The 22693-nt window shown below is 42.2% G+C and overlaps 1 long non-coding RNA gene across 1 annotated transcript in view; it reads right to left on the bottom strand.

The window, feature by feature from the left end:
• LOC116087754 overlaps positions 1–13776 on the bottom strand; it is a 16646-nt gene extending 2870 nt beyond the window's left edge. The window contains exons 1-4 of the long non-coding RNA XR_004117620.1: positions 13671–13776; positions 1470–1533; positions 1171–1268; positions 280–540 (exon numbers count right to left, since the gene is read on the bottom strand). This is a non-coding gene — a long non-coding RNA (uncharacterized LOC116087754). The remainder of the gene's footprint in view (positions 1–279; positions 541–1170; positions 1269–1469; positions 1534–13670) is intronic.
• Between the last annotated feature and the right edge of the window lie 8917 nt (positions 13777–22693).

Raw genomic sequence — 22693 nt, 5'->3', positions numbered from 1 at the left:
AAATCCACCTGCCTCTGCCTCCCAAGTGCTGGGATTAAAGGCGTGCGCCACCACTGCCCGGCTAGAAATTTCTATATGTAGAAGGTTCTGGAGTAAATGGCACTGGGGCTGAGTGTGTCCCCTCCAAAGTGCCGGCTTGCAATAGTGATGTAATGATAATTAATGAGATTCCATCAGACATTTTGATTGTTAATTTCATTCATTTTTGAGACTCAAATGTGTTAGGACGGGAAACTGACAGAGACAAAAATAAAGGAAACAGAAGGGCCACTCACTTACCTCCAGTGTGCACACAGCTGAGCAGAGCAGTAAATAGGTAGCCACGGAGCTCAGAGCCCAGGTTACAAGTGTACATGGATCTCAGGCTTTGCAGGAGTAAATCTTGCCCACTGACCCCTCCGACAATGGACAGCCAGCGACCTCAGCTCATCCAAGGGAAACTGACAGGATTTCAACAGATGGCCATGTATAGCCTCTTTGCTGGGGGGCAGGAAAGAAGTGGGCATCCGTGGAGGTGGTGGTGGAGGGTGATGCAAGTTACTGTGATTAAGAGACCAGAAGACAGGAGGATATTTATAGATTTAGTTATTCTTAAGGACTGAAAGGGACAAGCCTGGGTAAACTGAACAGAGAGAAGCCTGTTTTCCACAAGGTGCTTAAGGGAGTGTCCCATGGCCAGAGTGATACGAATTATAGCTTCGCTCTCAGTATGTGCAAATCACTAGACTACATAGTGTTTAGATGACTCTCTGAGCATAGTAGAGAGTCTCTCCCTTTCTTTCCTTTCCCTCACCCCGTTCTATTTCCCTTACATCTCATCGTTAGCCTTCATACAGCTTTTCATGGAACCACCAGGCCACTTAAATCACAGTCTCTGCAGGGTCTCCGTGTAACCCTGGATCATCCATCCATCCAACTTAAGGGGCAGAGTGGGCACAGTCCATAGAAGAAGGCTGGTCTGCACTTGATAGTAGTCTTCAGCAGGACACTCCTACTGCTGGAAAAATTACATTGTAGCCTTTTGAGTTTACAATGGACTATGTATCTAACTAAGGGTATCTAGATTGACAGGCATTTGGATGTGGCTACAATGTTGGAGGGAATACATGATGTCTCCATTGTCTTTGACTTGCAGTAAGCCCCAGGAAATTGTTAATCAATAAGACCTACCTTACTGGCTTCTATTCCGATCTGAAGACATGAAGCAGAGATCTGTCTGCAAGTTTCAAAGCTCCAGCAGACAGTTGTGAACCATGATGAGATAGGAGCTTGGGATAGAAGGGAAAGGCAACAAAGTGAGCATTGTGTATCGACATTTTTATTAGTAAAATATAAGCGAAGGGACGAAATTGACAGGGATAAAATTTTCCAAGCTGCGACGGCACAATTACAGCCTGGGATCTTGTAACCCACCAGGAGACCATTAAGGAGCAGTCTTCATGATTGCACACCAAAGAAAACAAACTTACAAAAACACCTTGTCAGGGTACATTCCTTTCTGCTCCACAGACCGAGTACCTACCAATTTTCTCCCTAGGAGAGGTAACAGAAAGCATGCATTAGAATAACAATAATAATAATTCCTATGGTTATAAATATTTTCAGTCCCTTACAAATTTTCAAATGCCCAATTAGCCTAGTGGAGCTATAGAAAGTCTCAGAAGGGAAAGCAATCCTGTGCCTGTTAGGACCCCCCCAATCTGCACACCATTTATGCTCCTCCATTGAAATGTTCCTCTGGAAAGGGCAAACAAGGATTTACTACATTATTTTGTCCTTTACTTTAGCCTAAGTCTAGATTTCCCATCAGTGTGTATTGGCATGCATCTGTGTGTCCACCCCATCACTGTGCATAGTGCGTATCTGGGTGTGAGTGGGAATGTCATACAATATGTATTGATGTGCATATGTGTGCCTAGCCCATCACATTATATAGTATGTATTTGGGTGAGGGTGTGGATGAGGATGGCATATATTTTATTACCCACTGGACTCCCTCTGTTCATTAATGCCTGTGCATTAAAAAAGCTTATGTTATTTGGGAAGTAGGAGCAATACATCAATACATGGAGGTGAGGTGAGGGAGGCTGAACATTGGGGAAGATTGTCAAAGGACCAAGATGGAGCCATTGGGCCTGTAACACCAGGAATAGAACAAGGTCAAGTGTGACTAGAGAGCAGGACTCAAGATATCCTTTGTACTTCACATGGGGACCAGCAGACCAGCAGCCTACCTCCCACAGGGAATTTGTAAAGCAGTAGATAGTAAGTCGCTGGGTACTATGCAAGCATGCTGATCTAAGAGAGTCGGAAAGTTCCAACTCTTAACGGACAACCAAGAAATGTGTGCTCTCTTAACCTAAGCACACCACAACTACAACCTCAACCACAATCACCACCACTCTTCCAGCCACCACACTAGAGTCACATGACTGGATTGCTTTGCTCTGCTTCTGAACCACCACTCTTCCAGCCTCCACACTAGAGTCGCATGACTGGATTGCTTTGTTCTACTTCTGAACCACAGTACACTGCTCCACTCACAGATCTTCTGAGAGGTCAAGTCCTCCTAAAGCTGAGGCAGCTCCTCCTAGAAGCCATCCCGGGACCTCAACTGTTCCACCATCCTTCCTGCCTTCAGCTCTCTGCCCACCATCCTTCCTGCGTTCAGCTCTCTGCCAGCATGCTGCCCTTGACATCAACTCCACGTCAGGCTGCAATGCAGTAACAGAGACCTGATTGCCTTCTCACCTGAAATAATGAAAAAGCAAATTAAGTTAGAGGGCATAAAACACCTCTAAAATAGCTTTAAAGAGAGCAGACATCAGGATCTACCTGTCTATCTCTGAGAACAGTTTCCTGAGAGACAGAAACCTGGGAACTCATCTCTCTGGGGCAGCTCTGGATTTTTGCCTAGAGAGTTTCTGGGACACTATACAAAGCAGGCAAGAGAATGAAATGCCCTGGGTGGAGGAGACAAAATGATGTGTGGGGACAAAGGCAATCAGAAGTGCCAACAGATTTTGAGAGACTACTGCTATGTACAGAAAGACCTGGAGGCCCCTGAAGTGTTTGTCAGTTTGTACAAGTGAGGAGACAAGTTGAGCTTGGTGAAGATGTGTGTCATCAGAAACATGCATACACTGAACCTCATAAAGAGCTCAACACTCTTTCCTTTATATGACACCATTGCTTCAGTGTAAAAATGAAAGAAACTAAGGGGAAACCTGTGCAGTTTGAAGTGGGAATTTCAAGTTCCATTGGAGACTCAGTTGTGTTGTGATGTTTTTCTGAGAGGATGTTTTGCTGAAGCAAGCCTGCGTTTTCTGGGAGTTGCCTGATGAAAGGGTTATGTGATGTTTGGTTGGAGCAGATGCTTGAGAGAACACGTGGTATTTGGAAAGGGTACAAGTTTAACTCAATGGACAGTGGATGATGCTTTTGCACTAGTTTGCCTTGAAGCTCTTTACTGGTCTTCATTAGGCTTCTGGGGGTATTCCAGACATTTCTTGCTGCTTTCTTGGACTCCTCCTGATCTGGGGAGCCTTGAAGTTTCTTCTGGATGGAGCTGCTGCTACTGATTCGTGTTTGGCGTTTGCTGAGTAGACTGGACTGCAGCTGCTGATTCATGTTTGGCGTTTACTGTGTTGCTCGTGGACTGGGCTGCAGCTGCTGATTCATGTTTGGTGTTTTGCTAGTGGACTGGACTGCTGACAATGAAGATTGGAATCATCCCCAAAGAACTACTTCTAAACAGGTTCACAAACCCGATTCCTAATAACCTTTGTTTCCCTTATCTCTTGTGGGTAGTGGGCTAGCAAGGAGGATGAAGGATGTAAGAATCATAAAGTAGGCTTTAAAAATCAAAGTCTACAGTCATTGACAAAGATCTAAAGAAGCAGAATACATGAGTGGCGTTGTGAGACTAACTCCACACTAGGAAACTCTTTGGAAGTTTCTTCAAAAGTGAAGCAAGGATGCGCATCAATCACTACACACTGATTCCACCCCCGAGTATTCACTCAGGGGCTGTGAATCACACAGTCCAGAAAAGACATGTGTCAGTGTTCTTAGCAACTTTTTATCAGTTGCCTGTCTCAGGAGAATCATGTTTAACAGGTAAATAGGAAGGAAATGTTTTGGGGTGGAGGAACCGAGAGAATGGCCAAAACTGACGTGGCAATGACTTCAGAACTTGGTTAATGTACAAAATATCTTACATTATACACTTGAAGCAGACAGACCATATCTGCTACCTCAAAATATTATTTAGGCAACAGCACTTTCAATAATACAAAGAAGAATAGAGTGACCTTCCCCAATTTGCAACCCCCCTTAAAAATGACCAGTGGAGACATTTACATTTGTCTGGACTCAGGAATGTAGGAATAAGTAGTCCAATTTTAAACAATGCTCTAGTTTCATGTAAAAACTTAAGAAATACAGCCACTGAAAAAAGAAACTTCTGTGTAACTTAACAGCATCTCAGAAAGAGGGGGCTTAAGAATGTTTAAAGTAGAAAAACATAAAGCCCCAAACAAGGTGAAATTCACAGTAGTGTCTAGAGTTCAACCAATGATGAACAGCTTATACTTGTTGCTTTTCCTGTTGCTGTGATAAGATGTCTGGCAAAGGCGAATTTGAGAGGAAAGGTTTCGTTCTCACTCCATCTGGATGGTATACAGAACAACACTGTGAGGAGCACAGCAGTAGGGGTGCAAAGCAGCTGCTCACTAACCCCACAGTCAGAGACAGAGTAAGAAGAAAGGCTGAGGCTCAGCCTGCTTGGTCCTTCTTGTAAAATTTGTGAACCCAACCTATGGTATGATGCTCTCTACATTTAGGGGAGTTCCTCCCCTCAAGCTACTTAATCTAGAGAATCTCTCACCATGTATCACACAGCCATATGCTAGTCTCTCTGATGATTCTAGATCCTGTTAACTTGACAATCAATATTAACCATCACATGAAAAATAAGTAGGAATATTCACATTAAAATAAAGATTAAAAACAGCTACCTGAAAACAATACAAACCCGGAAATGGTAGAATTAATTCTCACAGCACTAAGTGCTTATTATAGCTGCATTGTACATAGTAAAGCTTTTCTGTAATTTTTTTTCTTAATTTTTGAGATTATAATGTAATTACATCATTTTCCCTTCTTTTTTATCCCTTTGAACCATCCCATATCTTTGCTGTCTTTCAAATTCATGACCTATTTTTACATTAATGTGGTTACTTGCCTATATGTATATATGTATAGATCCCTAAATAGACAAATGTGCCCATCTCAGTTTGCATAGTTACTTGTTTGTATGTTTTAAGGGTGAACTATGGAATTGGATAACCAGTTGGTGAGCTCTCTCCTGGAGAAGACTATTTCTCCCACTCTCAGCACCCTCCCACTCTGTAGTGCTTTGTGAGGGTTGAGGCCTCATAGGCTTTCTCCTATCTGTGTTGTATGTTTATTGCTGACTTTGTTCAGCTCACATTTAGAGAGAACTGTTGGGGAGGGTTTACGGATGTTATCTCCTGATATAACTAAGAAATACAACATTCCAGCCAGCTTCCCAATCCTCTGGATCTTACAATCTTACTGCCTCTTCTTTTGAAATGCTCCCTATGCCTTGGGTATGGAAGTCATTTTATAGATGTATCCCTTGGGAAGGGACTTCACATCTCTTGATTGGCTTTGCCTTTCTGTAATGATCTCCATCTATTGCACAGAGAGCTTTCCTTGATGAGGTATGAGAACCACACTTGTCTGTGGGCATAAGGGCAGACGTTTAGACTGTAGTTAGGGGTTATGCTAGCTTAGTTAAGTGGTGGCTCTAGGTTCTCTTTCAAGATCCATGACTAGTTCCAGGTAGTTGGCTACATTTCCAGAACCAGCCACGATTTCCCTCTTGTTGAGCAGGTCTTAAGTCCAAGTAAAGAGCTGACGATCACCATAAATGTGTCTGTGCCGCTATGCGCCCTGAGGGTTCTGATGTCTGTGTTGTGATTTCTATGGGTCAGAGCTGTGTAGAGCTGTTGTATGCTACCTTCCTTTAGAAGCATGCACTGCACCTTTGGTACCCTAACCGCTAGTCCTCAGACAGGAGGTTTGATTTATATTATTTTTAATTAAGTGTTTGTATATGCATCTGTGGGTGACCTGTGCCCACAAAGGCCAAGGTATCAGATCCATTGCAGCTAAAGTAACAGGAGGTTTCAAGTCCACTGATACGGGTGTCCAGAACTGAATTCTGGTCTTCTGCAGGAGCAGTTCACATTCTTACCTGTGGAGCCTTCTCCCCAGCTATGTTTTCTCTGTATTTTTTTAAGTTAAAAAGGCATGGGTCTAGCAAGATGGCTCAATGGGTAAAGACCTTGCTGCATAAGGCTAATGAACTGAGCTTATCGTGAGAATACACATAAGATGAAAGAGGAAAACTGACTCCACAAAGTAGTCCTCTCACCTTTACATACATATCATCAAATGCATCCCCTGTCCCAGTAACAATAACAATAACAATAACAATAACAATAACAATAAGAGACTAGAGAGGTAAGTGGTAGCTAAGAACTCCTGTTGCTCTTACGGAGGACTGGAGTTCTATTCCCATAGCTGGCAGTCTACAACTTCCTGTAATTACAGCTCCAGTTGATCCAGGTACCTTCACTTATGTGAATATACCCACACAAATATACAAACATAATTTAAAATAAAAATAATAAATTATTTAATTAAAATTTTAAAAATAGAGGCATGAAGGATGTAACAGTGAGGCATCTAACTTTCAGAAAAGAAGATAGCAGTGTAACATAAAAGGAGATGTGCTGGGCACACTACCAGCCTGTTAGACACTGTTAGTGAAAAAGTAACTAAATGTGAAGTATAAGAAAAAGGAAATTAAAATTAAAAAGTGGGAAAATATATTTCTTTCCAAAGGAATATGTATCTATGAACTGTGGAATAATTTCTTGGCTGACATTTTTCAAAAGATAAAAGAAAGAACTCTACAAATCTACAAGTATAAGGAGCTCAAAGAATTGCAAGCAAAGAACCATGAAGAAAACTATCCCAAGTTACAGCATCATTGCTCAATAACATTTCCTAGTAGAGCATTTTATAACTAGCCAGAGGCAGAGGACATGTGAGAAACAAATATACAAATTTATACAAATGAGACACTAGAGAAAAAATCCATATTATCAACCAAGATTTTCATAGCCAGTGATAACACGTCTTCCAAAGAGAAAACAGAAGAAAACCTTTTTTCAGACTTCTCAAGGCTGTCTCCATCAGAACATCCCCAGTACCATGACAGAGTGTCACTGATAGGTCCACTGTAGGAAAACTGAGCAGGGAAAGAGGTTGCCAGGAGGGAAACGCAGCACGGTTTGATTAGAAAACACTGGAAATTATAAGATAATATCCTTTTTTATTCCAGACATAGAATGCAATGTCATTTTGACAAATGGTGACAAAGGAAGATAGACAACAAAGAAGATAAAATGGAATAATAAAATGTATTTAATTTCAAGGAAGACAGAAATATGGACAGAAACAGAATAAAGTTTTTAAAACTTACAGGATGATTAACATAAGCCTAACTGTTGTAATAAAAAATAAATATAAATGGCCTAAATCATTTTTTAAAAAGCAGAGGCTATAATATTGAATTAAAAAGTAAGACCTTACTGCATGCTACTTAAAAGAAATACACTTTTGGGGCTGGTGAGATGGCTCAGCGGGTAAGAGCACTGACTGCTCTTCAGAAGGTCATGAGTTCAAATCCCAGCAACCACATGGTGGCTCACAACCACCCGTAATGAATTCTGATGCCCTCTTCTGGTGTGTCTGAAGACAGCTACAGTGTACTTACATATAATAAATAAATAAATCTTTAAAAAAGAAAAAGAAAAAAAAAGAAATACACTTTTAAAACATGAAGTGCATTTTATGTAAAAAATGAACATATGCTAAAAGTAAAAGGATGTGTTAGAAAATATAACACTTTAAAAATAAGAAAACAAAATAGTCTAGGCTATATTGTTAGAAAAAGTCAATCTCAGACAAAGCATATCAGCAATAATGAAGAAGGTATGTTTGTAATAACAGGCATTGATGTTGCTTAGAGTATTGAAAGAAAAATCCCAACTCAAAATCATGCACAGTTTTCCATACATATAATTACATAGGGGGAATATATACAGATACATATATATCACTGAAGTATATGTATAATACATATATTGAATGTAACATATATTAAAAATTAATATAAGGGGTCTCAAAATCAGTAAAAATACACAATTCTTGAGCAGCACTATTGACCAATCTAGGAAAACTAATAATTACAGTACACTTTACTTCCAAACAGCAAAATACAGATTATTTTTGCATACAGAATATTTTCAAAGATAGAAGATATTCTATTTTAAAATTCTTAGCAAATCTACTATAGTTCAATCCACACTAAATACAGTGCTGTCCAAATTTAGAAAACCATAACAGTATTGTGGAAGCATTTGTAAAGAATCTCCAAATAAATATCTGTAAACTAAATAAGATACAGCTCTAAGAATAGATCAAAATGAAAAGCACAAAGTGGTTAAAATGAAACTTTGTTAAAAATAAATGGCTATAAATGCCATGTCTCTACACGGTCTGTCATGCTCACTCAGTCTAAACAGCCCTCCTGTCAGTCCTCCACATAGCCATTCTTTACTCTTTCCACAGACTCTAGCTACAGCTGACAGTTCTCTGACTTAGTCACCTCAGCTATTGAGTATCTCTCTTCTGCTACTGAGAACTGTGGAAAGGAGCCCTGTGTGGGTTCGTTACTGTGTCCCAGGGTAGTTCCTGTTCCTAGGTAGTGATAAGCAACTGTTCAGTGAGAGAAAGAAAGAAAGAGAGAGAGAGAGAGAGAGAGAGAGAGAGAGAGAGAGAGAGAGAGAAGGGAAGGAAGGAAGGGAGGAAAGAAAGAAAGAGAGAGAGAGAGAGAGAGAGAGAGAGAGAGAAAGGAAGGAAGGAAGGAAGGAAGGGAGTGAGAGAAAGAAGGAAAAGAAAGAAAGGAAGGAAGGAAGGAAGGAAGGAAGGAAGGAAGGAAGGAAAGAGAAAGAAAAAGAAAGAGAGAAGAAAAGAGTGAGTGGGTGGATGAATGAGTAATGGATGAGTGAATGAATGGATGAGTGAATGAATGAAGCCAGAGAGCACTGGGAAGGAAATAAGCCCTGGAGACAGAGGGCAGAAAGGAAAAGACCATGAAGACAGAGGCTGGTGGGAAAGATTGACCACAGACTAACTAATGCTCAACCGACAGATGTCCTGCACTGAGTATTGCTCGCAGTTGGTGATGGCATTGCCCAGAACATTAGCACTGATCTAAAGCATGGCTCTGCTACCTGCAATGCTCCTGAGAAGCACCAATGAAACTAACCTTCTCCTGCGGAAAGACCTTCCTGTATTTCTCCTTGAAATTTTTATTGCATTTTATGTACCTATTCTGCATTTGAATCTCTTGTGTGCACATGTGCTTGCTTGGGCATGTGTGTGCCACAATGTATGTTTGGAAGTTAGAGGACAACCTGCAGAAGTCAGTTTTCCCATTCCACCTTGTGATTCCTGGGAATTGAACTCAGATCCTCGTGGTTGGTGGCAATCACCATTATCTGCTGAGCCTTCTTACCACCTTTTCGTGCATTCTCTTCTGCACTGGAATCTGCCTTCGCTTTGGCTGCATTGAACAACAATACATTGGTTATAACAACCACCACTAAGGTCTTGGAAAATGCTACTTGTATGACATTGCAGGTTATGTGTTGAAACACACATGAATACAATTAACATATTGCAAACTACATTGTGTAAATCTCTCAAGGATTTAGAGAAATCTCATAAAGAAACAAAAGTTTAAAAGAGGGCTCCTACTTATATATTTAAATTAGCCTCTATTCAAACTCTGATTATGTATAACAGTAGAAAATGAGCCACTGTCTCTTCACAATGCCCTCCATGTGTTCTGAAGAGAAGAGTGAGACTTTCTTTTAGAAAAGGCCACCAACACCACATCCAACGTTTCTACCCAGATAGATCCTGCAAGTCCTTCCCTGGGGTCTAGCTGAATGAGTCTGTCTGATTCACTCTTCTATGCATCCTTACTGTACTGGCTAGTTTTGTGTGTCAAGTTGACACAAGCTGGAGTTATCACAGAGAAGGAGTTTCAGTTGGGGAAGTGCCTCCATGAGATTCAGCTATGGGGCATTTTCTCAATTAGTGATCAAGTGGGGAGGGCCCATTGTGGGTGGTGCCTTCCCTGGGTTGATAGTCCTGGGTTCTATAAGAAAGCAAGCTGAGAAAGCCACGGGAAGCAAGCCAGTAAGGAACATCCCTCCATGGCCCCTGCATCAGTTCCTGCTTCCTGACCTGCTTGAGTTCCAGTCCTGACTTCCTAGGTGATGAACAGCAATGTGGAAGTGTAAGCTGAATAAACCCTTTCCTCCCAAACTTGCTTCTTGGTCATGGTGTTTGTGCAGGAATAGAAACCCTGACTAAGACAAACAGGGAAAAAAACTATCCTTAAATTCATACAGAATCAGAAAAGATAAACAGTCTGGAGTCTCATCCCTGGCTGTAGCAGACCACCTGCAGGGGGCTGCCCTCCTGTCTACCCACATTTCCTGAGAGCTCTGCCTATCCTTCAGGTGGACCTGGGTTTCCTCTCTCCTGAGGACCCTCTCACTGGACTTGGAGCCCATTCCTATTCCTTCTTGCTGGTAGCCAATAGCAAGAGGCACTCTCTACCTAGAAGCCCACCAGATGTGCAAGCCTGAGAATCAGATGGAGGTCTCCACTCTCCCACCTGTCCTCCTCTGAAAATTCCCCAGTCTGGTCCCCAGCCCTGTAGAAGACCAGCTGCAGGGTCTGTCTTCCTTTCCTGGCTCCATTCCCTGAGGACTCTGCTGAACCTCACAGCAATGCCAGCTCTCCTCCCCAGCTCCATCCTCTGTGTCAGCTGCCAGTACTCAGAGGCACACTCCACTGGCTACACCAGCCTGGGAATCGGGTAGAAATCCTTTACTCTCCTTCCTGCCTTCCACTTGTAAATTCCTCGGTCTCATTCCCAGTCAGTAGTGGACCACGTGCACGGCTCTGCCCCCTACTCTACCTCCATTCCCTGGGAATTCTATCAAACCAGATGGTGGACCCAGCTTGCCTCCTCTCTGTTGACTTTCTCATTTCACCCTCTACGCCATCCCTATTCCTTCTTGTCAGCCCCCAATACCGAGAAACACATTCTATCTGGGACCCCCAGTGACCACACCTGGCAAAGGAATCATAGCATTTCCTACAGACAACATGCAGCCAGCACACAATCCTAAGATCCAGAGTGGACAAAAGGAACCAAGAAACAGAGGGCCACCCAACAAAAACAGGGCCAGACACCAAAAGTTCCATCCCAAACATCCCAAACCCAGATGCCTAGGCAGAAGCTCAAGACCACAATAACTCCCAAGACAGTATATCTCACCAGAACCCAGCCATGCTACCACAGCAGGCCCTGCAGTATGTGATATAGCTAAAACCCAAGACAAAGACTTCAAAATAGCGATTATAATATGGTCAAGGACTTTTAAAAAGGATATGAATAAATTAATTAATGATTCCTTAATGGTGTCTATGAAAACCAAACAAATGTTCCTCATTGGGACCTCAGGTTTTCATGTCCTTACCCCTGCTACCCATCAAAACTTGCTTCTCCTGGGTCCTTTCAGTCCTGCTCTGAGATTTGCTCAACTCACAGACTGTGGACTGACTGATGAGCATGGTTCAGTCAGTCAGATTGCCCCCTCTGACCACACATGCGCATCTCTGCAGGGCTAAGGCCAGTTTCACCTTGGAAGTGACCAACAAGCAGACCAACTGATATCTGTCTGTCTGTCTGTCTGTCTGTCTGTCTGTCTGTCGGTCAGTCTGTCTGTCTATCTGTCCGTCCGTCTGTCTGTCCGTCCATCCATCTATCTATCATCTATCTATCAATCAATCTATCTATCTATCTATCTATCTATCTATCTATCTATCTATCTATCTATCTATCATCTATCTATCTATCTATCATCTATCTATCTATCTATATCTATCAGAAGCAGCAGGAAACACTACATCTCAGAGCACTACTCAACCCATTCATAGCTACCACAGTGCCTGTCAGACAGATGCTTCACTGTCTTGGAATGGTACAGAGAGAAGGGCACAGTGTCTTGACATGCATATTAGCAGCAGCATCGCCAGAACGCACGGCATAAGGTTTTTGTGAGTCTCTCATGCTGATTTCTGGGTTTCTCTAAAGTGGCTCATGGTTGGTATTGACTCAGCCAAGCCTGTAAACCAGAAAGCACTCAACAAATGTAACAAAACACTAAACAAACAGTGATCTCATCTTAAAATACGTGTTATATCAACTAACAATTGTATAGAAATTGCATACTCGATGCATATGATTTTAATAATTATAATTAAATTCACTAATTTAAACAATTGTTTTAATATAACTTGTTAAGGTAATCAAGTATAAACATACATAATAAGCACATGGGTACATTTTATTAAGATGATAACTACTCCTACAGGCAATGAGATAGATATACATGTTGATAAATTTACCCAATTGGTATGTTTCTCATTTCAAATTTAAATTAAGCACATGACATGAGTGTATTCAACACTGATCCAGCACTGAAGTGGTTTATTCACTGCAGACTACTGACTGATCCGACCAGCAAAATGCCAAATGAGTTGCTTAAATGACTTGACTTTTAAAAATCAAAGGAAGCACTCTCTGTGTTTAGAGTCAAGGCATTTTTTTCCATAGAATACAGTCCTGGAGTTTAGAAACAGCCACTTTCTGTTGGCCTTGGGTCTAGGCACTGGTGACCTGTGTACGTGGCTGGCAGTGGCAGGTCCCACAGTCCTGTACAATCTCCTCTCTGGCTCTGCTTCGGTTGACCAGTTGACCCGTTTCTTCCACAAATACATGGCACAAATCACAGTGAGAGGTTGTGAAGCCTAGTTAATATTTAAAACATTTTGATGCTCAGATAAAAGGGGATTCAAGTTGTCACCAATTAGTAGGAAAAAACTAATTATTATACAGACCTATGATCCTTCATAAGTAGCTACATTAAAGGAATCTAAAAGCTATCACTTTTTATGAAAGAGCAGATGGCCCAAGTTAGACCCCTAAACTATAATGAATGTGTGAGAGGGTACAACGTGTGCCTGCCTGTGTGTATCGCTAAACAGAATTCTTTCTAAAGGGCTTCGAGGGGAGGGAGATAGAGAATGGAACAGAACCTCCATGTCAGTGTCACTATGGTCACGCTCATCAGTTCCATCTATGGAAATTGATCTAGAATGAAGGCTGTGTTCTTTCCCAGGCTCCAAACTACATGGAGACATGCGTGCATTTTAATTATCCCACTTAAACAGGATTCAGTAGTCCAGGCCATAAAAGCTTATTGTGTTCCCACCATGAGATAGGACCTGTGGTTTTATAATAAACTCTGCATGTTCCTTAGGACTCTGGTAGTCTGGAAGACCACAGGAAATAAGGTTGGGAAGGGTAAGAGGAGCCCTCATCCAACAACATAGTTTTTGACCTTAGCACACATATTACCCACCTGTGAAGTTCTTGGGTGCCTGGAGAGCATCAGTTTAGCTCAAACAAGACTTCAACTCTGAGCTCACTCACTCTGTGGTTCAGTTTGCTCTGCAGTATCTCCACAGAACACAGAGCTGGATTGAAGGGTTCTCGCATTCTATTGTGTCACAACTCTGAAGAACCCAGGCATCACACTAAGTTACAGGAGCTACAACATTCTATGAAGGACATTGATCTTACACCAATTGGTCTACTTTGCCACGTATGAAGGACTCACCTCCTTCTTGGACCTCATGGCCTCTGCTATGGGCTTCTCAGGTAACCAACAGCTAAAATAGCTGTCAAAAAAAAATACCATAGTCCCTGTGAGCTCTTCCAAAAGACCACAAGAAACTGCAAAGAACTTCACATCAGACCTCAGAGGGGTCACCTGTCCTCCCAGGACCATTGTGGTGGTTTGTAAATCCTTGACTGAGGAAATGGCAATATTAAGAAGTGTAGCCTTGTTGGACTAGGTGTGTTACTGTGGGCATGGCCTTTAATATCCTCATCCTAGCTGCCTGAAAGTGAGTCTCCTCATAGCAGCCTTCACATGAAGATGTAGAACTCTCAGTTAAACCTGAACCATGCCTACCTGGATGCTGCCATGCTTTGATGGTAATGGACTGAACCTCTGAACCTCTAAGCCAGTCCCAATTAAATGTCCTTATAAGAGTTGCCTTGGTCATGGTGTCTGTTCACAGCAGCAAAACCCTAACTAAGGCAGCTGTGGACTGAGGGGTATGAAGGTGTCTTCAGTGGAGGGTCTGGAGACTGGTTCACCAGCCAATGCTGCTAGGTTCTGAATTCATCACCATAACATGGGGTGATAATGTTTTGTCTATGAGTCTAGATGTGCAGGAGAAACCACAGCTTCAAAACATGCATGCACATGAGCCAGAGTTGAATACACACCCATGTGGACTGGCTTATGTAGCCTCCATGATTGTTAAACAGGGAAACTGTTTTACAAATGGAAGCACCATGAAACTATGGATTTCCCCCATCACATGTATTTGAGATAGACTCAGACTTTGCTTCTGCTGGGGTCAAAAAGTAAGGAAGGTCAGCATAGACTTAATGTTTGATTTATCCACAGACAGATTAAGACCACACACGGAAGTCCTCCATTCCTCTCTTAAGAAGCTTATAAGTTGTAGCCTTTTTCAGTCACAACTCCTGTTCATCCAAGATTTCACATGACCCTAGGAACGAAGGTATAAAAACTAGGTAAACAAATAAAAATTATTGATAATAAAATGTAAATAAATGTATTTTAATTTAATTATTTGGTATTGTCCTAGTTAGCATTACAATTGCCCCAAAGCAGGTTGTGAAAAAAAAAAAGAAAAGGTTTTATTCAGCATACACTTTCACATTGCTGTTTATCATTGGAGGAAGTCAGGATGGGAACCCAAACAAGTCAGAAACCTGGAGACAGGAGCTGATACAGAAACTATGGAACGATGCTGCTTCCTGGCTTGCTCCCCATGGCTTGTTCAGCCTGCTTTCTTAGAATCCAGGACTACCAGCCCAGGGATGGCAGCATCCGCAGTGGGTGGGGCTCTCCCCATCAATCACTGATTAATAAAATGTCCTCCCCATCAATCACTAATTAATAAAATGTCCTGCAGCTAGATCTTATAGTAGCATTTTTCAATTGAGGTTCTCTTCGTTTAGATGACTCTAGCTTGTATCATGTTGTCATTAAACTAGCCAACACAAGTATACACATAATCTCATTACACACTAATAAAAAAATCAAATTTGCATGTTGTGTTGGTTAGTTTTTTGTCAGCTTGACACAAGCTAGGGTTGTCTGGGAAAAGTGAACCTCAACTATAAAAAGTCTGCATCAGATTATTGTGTGGCCAAGTCTGTGGGGGCATTCTATTGGTTAATGACTGCTGTGGGAGAGTAGAGCTCTCAGCAAGCACTTCTTCTTTAGTATACAACCCAGAGCCTAGGCTGTATAAAGAAGCATGTTGAGCCAGCCATGGGGAACAAGCCAGTAAGCAGCACTCTTCCATCGTCTCTGCTTCAGTTCCTGCTTCTAGGTTCCTACCCTGATATTCCTATCTGACAGATTGTAACCTGCAAAGTGAAGTAAAGCCTTTTCTCCCCAGGATGCTTTTGGTCACTGTCTTTAACACAGCAATAGAAAGCAAACCAGGATGCATATTAAAAAGATGGATGGGATTTCTTACAAAGAATTAAATTTTGGCTGAATATTTGATACTGAAAAATGCAGAGCATCCTTTATATTTCTCAGAGTTAATCAATATTTTTTATTATTAGCATTTTTTAATTTATGTATATGTATGAGAAACTGCACCAAGTATATCTAAACCACATGTGTGCATGAGTCCTAGGAGGACAAAAGAGGGGGTTGGAACCCTTGAAACGAATTATAGATGACTATGAGCACTTTTGTGAGTGCTGGTAACTGATCCCAAGTCTTTTGCAAGAGCAGTGAGTGCTTTTGACCACTGAGTCATCTTTCCAGCCCCTTAATCAATATTTTCATCTTCTAAGTTTCAATGTGGGATTAACACTACACAAAATGGCAGACGTATATTTAAGATCGTTTCATAAACTGTTGAAAATATTGGCGTAATCCCAAGCCTAACTCCACTTAACTTTTAAAAATAAAACTAAAGATTGAAACAGCAATCCTTAAAATCAAACATTTAAACATAGTCCAATCTGATGCTTATGTGCTGAGAAATGATAAAACATTGTCGTTGTTTTCATTTTGGCAATTAAAACATTATGCTTCTAGAAGAACAGGAAATTGTGTGCACAGTACACATTCATGACACATGAGAGTCGTGATTCTGAGAGTAGGCATTTCAGGAAGGCTTTACTGGCACTGAATGTTGTAGTGGCATGCACAGTGCAAAGTGCTCACATTGTGTTTAGATCCAAGGCAGCAGTAAATCATGAGATATCAATAGATAGGTAGTAGATAGATAGATAGATAGATAGATAGATAGATAGATAGATAGACAGACAGATATTATATTTATTATTCATTTGAATGTGAATTAATTTTTGGTTAGTAGAAATTCAGAAATCTTTCAGTGTTTACCAATGTGTAGCAACACCCATATTCAGTTATATAGCCCCTTTGGCCATTGTAATCCACAGTTTACAAAGCTTATAGTTTTTATGAAATCTCCAGGAATGGGGAAGGTGGAGGCGTGAATGGGCAGCTAAGCATTCCAAACGAAAGAGGAGTGAGTCACAGTGAGCACAGGACTGTGGCCTTTGGGAATAGGAGGGTGCATTAAACTTTCAACTTCCAAGAGTAAATGTTGGGATTATTCGGGGTTCAGATTTTTTTCCAGCTTGGTTTGCACACACAATGCTAGGTATATTAGAACTTTGCTCCATGATACTGGTGCTATAGGATGCTTACCAACACAAGCACAAGTTCAAGGGAATAATGATCTGGGCAAAACTGGTTCTTTTCATTGACTTTAGGGTCATTGCCAGGGCCTCTAAGGATGAACAACACAGCGATGGAATGGTTTGGTTGACGATGAGTGGTAGGGCGGTAACTTAGTACTCCTGGTGTTTTCATCAAGAGCTGCTGAGACATTGCTGTAAAGTCATAGCTGAGGAGCTTGTTAACTGCATAGGAATTTCCAAGTAGACCAAGTAGACATAGGGTAGACACGGCTGCGTTTCCCTCACTGATCCTAGATCACCGGTCAGTAGGAAGGCCCTGATCCCAAGAAGGGTGGAATGCCTCGTGAGCCTGCCTCTTTCTCTGCCTCTCTCTGCCTCCCTCCCCCTCCTTCTCCCTTTCCCTGCCCCTTCTTTCTCCTGCTCTCTCCCCGTGCCCTCTTTCTTGTCCAACCTTTTGACACAGGTTGCTATAAACACTGAAGGATATCTATGAACTAGTGTGTGAGTACAAGTCTCACTTAATCAGAGAGGGAAGAACCTTTTCCATTTTTAGATAAGTTTATCCATTTCCTAGTTCTTCTTCCTGACTATCTGTGACAGAGACATAGATGGGGATTCTCAGTTTTAAGACAATAAAGAGAACTGAATCCTCAAAATTCTGAAGGAGGAGGTGGAAGGGAAATGCAGTTGGGGATATGGAGGATGGGGGGGGGGGGTTCCAAGCTCCTCCCTCAGCAACTTCGCATCAGTGCAGTTCTGTGACTGACCCGCAAAGAGACGTTTTCAGCACTTTAAAGTATTTTAGGTGATTTAAAAATAGAGCCGAGGAATAAATCTTACAGAAAGAAGAGAATGTGGATTGTGGACTGCCTGGTGGTTCTTGAAATATGAATAAAATGACTTCCTGAAGGAGCTCAAAAAACCTGTTAATCATTCACTTTTCAGCCACGGTGTTCTGGGGTCCCTGGCGCCTGTCTAACAAATCGTGCTGTTGGCTTGAGTGAGCTAAACTGGGCATAAGTCCTCACACACTTCCTGCCTGTCACAGAGGCCCACATGCTTTTCAGGCAAAGTCTTTACTTGACAACCCCTTGTAATGAGCCCACAGGGCTGTGCACAGTGTCTGCCTCCGTTTGCTCAGGGGTTCTTTTCCTCAGTACTTTTCTGGACTGGATGCTTTATAGAATGCTCAAATGTAAAGCTCTGGTGGTCCGGGTGCTCACACATCTCTCAAAGAAGGGACTTGGGAATAATTAAAAAGTTGTATCTGTTGAAAGTCCAGGAAAGGTGCTGCAAAGAGTGAATTAAGAACCTTTATCTCTAGCTTCTCTTTTCTCCACGAGTTGGATTTAATGGGAAAAATGCAGTCCTACCTGCTGTGGGATGCTAAAAGCCTGTTTTTAATGAAAATCACACATGTTCTCATCTGTTAGTATATGTCGTATAACCATCTTTGTTTAGACATTGTGTTTCTGGTATGTGATGCAGAAGAGATAAAAGTTAGAAATGCCAGCATGTATCTTCCAGTATTTTGCATCTAGTAGCACAGTCAAGCATGCACCCCTACAACTTTATTATAAAGAAGAAGGCAATGGCATGGCAGAAAGAGGAATAAAGATCTTAAGAAGAAAAGGCTTGGACTAGAGAGATGACTTAGTGCTTAAGAGCACTTGCTTCTCTTGCAAAGAAACCAGGTTTGGTTTCCAACACCCACGTGGCATGTCCCAACCATCTTTAACTCTGGTGGTTCTAAGGTAATCGATGACCTTCAAGGGAACCAGACATGTACATGGTACACAGACATATGTGCAAATACTCATAACATAAAATAAAAATAATATTTTTTAGAAGAAGAATAAAGGCTTGGCTATACTTAGAGTACTGCAGGGAGCAGGGAATCTACACATGGCAAATGAGATTTCCACTCAAGACAATATGTTCTAGAGCATCACTATTATGCCTCCCATGTATAAGAGCTCACGGAGAAGTCATCGTGACACTGGAAACTTTAGGCTTGGAAAGGCAAAGAGGTTGGAGAGCCTGGTGTGATGAGGAATATTGGCAAAGGCTCACTAAGGTTTTTAACATACTTTTTAAAAAAAATAAATAAATACATTAAAAGAAATACCATAAAGTACATGAACTTTGTCTCTGGGAGCTTTCTGTTGGAGCAGTACAGAAGAATAGAAACTATTCAATGTACTGTGAGAGGCAGAACATTTGAAAACAGAGCATGGTGAAGAATATTGGTAAAGTCCAGCACAGGGAAGCCCAGGATGGTGCCAAAGCCTGGTGAAGGCCAGCACAGCGAAGCCCAGGATGGTGACAAAGCCTGGTGAAGGCCAGCACAGGGAAGCCCAGGATGGTGACAAAGCCTGGTGAAGGCCAGCACAGCGAAGCCCAGGATGGTGACAAAGCCTGGTGAAGGCCAGCACAGTCAAGCTCACCTTGGTGACAAAGCCTGGTGAAGGCCAGCACAGTGAAGCCCAGGATGGTGACAAAGCCTGGTGAAGGCCAGCACAGTCAAGCCCACCTTGGTGAAACCCAGCATGGGGACCTGGAAAGGCATGCAAGGAGAACCTCAAGTGTAAATAGGACATATATGTGGTGATTATTTCTCACAAAGCTGAAGGAATCAGCACTTGTGTGGTTTTCTTCTCTGGTGACCTCACATGATGATCTCACTCTAGCTAATCTCATCATACATCAAACAAACAAACAAACAAAAAACAAAAAACAAAACAAAAGCAAAAACAAACAAACAAACAAACAAACCACAAACTCCATTTCCAGCCAACCAAGCACCCAGTGTGGCCTCGTTTCCTATAAACTCCCCACAAAACTTAAGCAACAAGTAGGTAAGGGTGGAGAGATAATGAGATGCTTCAGTAATTGGCCAGACTGAAAGTAGCAAATATATTCATCACGGCTGCGCAGGACGGATGATGAGAAGAGCTGCAGAACAGACTCCCTGGCAGAATAAATATGGAACAGTTATGTAACAGGTCTGGCAGAAGCCGTATGGAAATAGAGTAACTATTAAGACAAACAATGGGGGATATTTCAGCTTGCTCGCTCTTGCTGTCATAAACACAAGACAAAAAACACTTGGGGAAGAAAGGGTTATACCCTGTCACTGAGGGAAGTCAGAGCAGGAATTGAAGCAAGAACCGAAGCAGAAACCATAGAGGAATACTGCTTACTGGCTTGCTCCCAGGGTTATGTTTAGGTACTTACCTTATACAGCCTAGGCCTGGAGGGCTGGGCGCCCATAGTGGGCTGGGCCTGAGCTCAGTTCAGCATCAATAGCAACTGAGAAAATGCTCTCCCAGATGTACTCCCAGGTCAATCTGATGAGGGACACTACTTCAGATGACAGTCACTCTTCCCACATGTGTCAGGTTCATAGTGAAGGTTAGTCATTGCATCAAAAAATATTCTTATTGGTTTAAAAATCTTGGTACCCTCTTTGAGGCTGCAAGTCCCTTAGCACTCCATCATAGCAAGCACTCAGGAAATGCACAGCATGGCGAGGTGCCTGGGGGCAATATGGGCCACTACACTATTGCTCCTAACAACTATCTTCAGGGTCATGTGCTGTTTTAGGGTGTGAGCCCTAGACCAGAGAGTCTTCCTGTTCTTTATTGCTGTATTTTTGTTGTTCATGTAGTAACTTGATAGCAGTCTCATGGAACAACCAACTAGCAGCTCCAGAAAGCCATGAAGACAGAATCACATGTCATGGGAAAATTTCCCCAGCTACTCTGCTGGGTGTCTGCAAAGGTGTGTGTACCAGATCTGAGCTGACTAGAAATATTTATTTCTCTAATACACTGTGTTCTCCAGAACCAAGTACACTGGCTGGGTCTACCTACCAAACATCACCTCTGACTTGGGAAGGATAAACAACTCCATGTGCACTAGGATAAAGCTAGGGGATTCGATAGTACGACTTCATTGTTATGCAGATCTATAAGCTAAAACCACAAGAGAACAACTGCCTGGCCTACCTGAACACATGAAACATTAGCAGACTACTACCACCACAGTGTGTAGTTCAGCAACCCAAATGCTGGCCCCTCTATACCTCCCTCACCAGGGTCTCCTTTGTCCTAATGACAGAAGCCACACGTGTCACAGTGTTCAAGCCCTTTTCTAGCCAGAATAGTCCTATATTCACTGGAAATCATCTTCCATCAGAGTTCAAAGAGGGTCTTCCAATGGCTTCTCTGGCTGATACGACAAGGAACAGGCAAAATATACCATTTTTCTTTGTATTTGAAACCAACCGGAGGCTGAAATACCCCATAAATACAGCCAATCATGAGTATTTATATCTATGGTTGCAGCAAGAAAGCCCAACTGCAAGGAAACAGAAGGATTCAAGAAAATAAGATGGGGTGGAGGAGAAGAAAAGAAAAAAAGAGTTAGGGAGAAGGGAGCACGGTTAATTTTTCATGTTGAAAAGAGTCATGTTTTATAGAAAAAAACAGTGTGTTGGACTGTCAGGGCTATTGGTTAAGGGTTAAATGGCACTCAGATCCTGTCCCTATGAACTCGTGTGTGTGTGTGTGTGTGTGTGTGTGTGTGTGTGTGTGTGTGTGACACAGGAGATGCCACAATTTTATGCATTTCAAATTGAGCCACAGTGGCCTGGAGATGACCTGCCACGAGGTTTTTAAATTATCTGTGTGCGCGCTCTGCTTGTTTTGGAAATGCTCTAAATAAAAATAATGGACTGTCTTTTAATAAGTCTCATTGTGAAGATTCCACATATCAAGCAGTGCGGTGCAGCTTGGAGGCAAACGGCGGGCATGTGTGATCTCCCTGGAAGAGAGACAAATGGCGCTGCAGGGAGCTCCATCCAGGGACGGCTGACAGGAAATGGCATTCGCAAGCTGACACATCTGTCAGGGTGCAGAATATTGGCACCTGTCATGCAATTCAGTCATGACTTTTAATAAAGCTGCTTTCCCTTAGGTAAAATTGCAACTCGACTGTAATATTAGCTGCAAGCTCGTCTCATGTTCCCCTTCAGAGCGCTTTTGTACGTGAGGCGCTTCCAATGAATCTGGGAGGAGAGCTGAAGAAATGATGTTTACCAGCTCTGCTGCCTGCCCAGAACTCTAGATCTCAGAAAGATGCTGCCCTGAGTTTTTTCCATACCTGGTTCTACCCCTCCCCTGTCTCTCACCCTCCCTTTTCCCCTGTCCCTTCCACCCCTCACACTCTTTTGCTTTCTGTTTTCTTCTCCTAAGGCTGACTTGCCCTAGTATTTTCATCCGGCTTCGCCCTGCTCCCCCTTCATGCCCATTCCCTTCATGGCCATTTTCCACCTTTTGACTGGGTTGTTGGTTGAGTGAATTTAGCCCTAAGAAGTGTGTATATCATAAAAACTGGGTTGGGATTTGTTGGCTGTCAGTCAATAAATCACTCACAGTTTAATTACCAGGCATGTGAGGGGAGGCAGTGACAGGCACCAACTCAAGTTGACACTGTTTCTTTTGGGGCAACTTCTGAAAAAAAAGCAAAGCTAAAAATGAGGGGTGTGTGTGTGTGTGTGTGTGTGTGTGTGTGTGTGAGAGAGAG

Source organism: Mastomys coucha, unplaced genomic scaffold (genome assembly GCF_008632895.1).
Source record: "Mastomys coucha isolate ucsf_1 unplaced genomic scaffold, UCSF_Mcou_1 pScaffold13, whole genome shotgun sequence".
NCBI lineage: Eukaryota > Metazoa > Chordata > Mammalia > Rodentia > Muridae > Mastomys > Mastomys coucha.
This window is presented reverse-complemented; position numbering and strand designations above follow the sequence as displayed.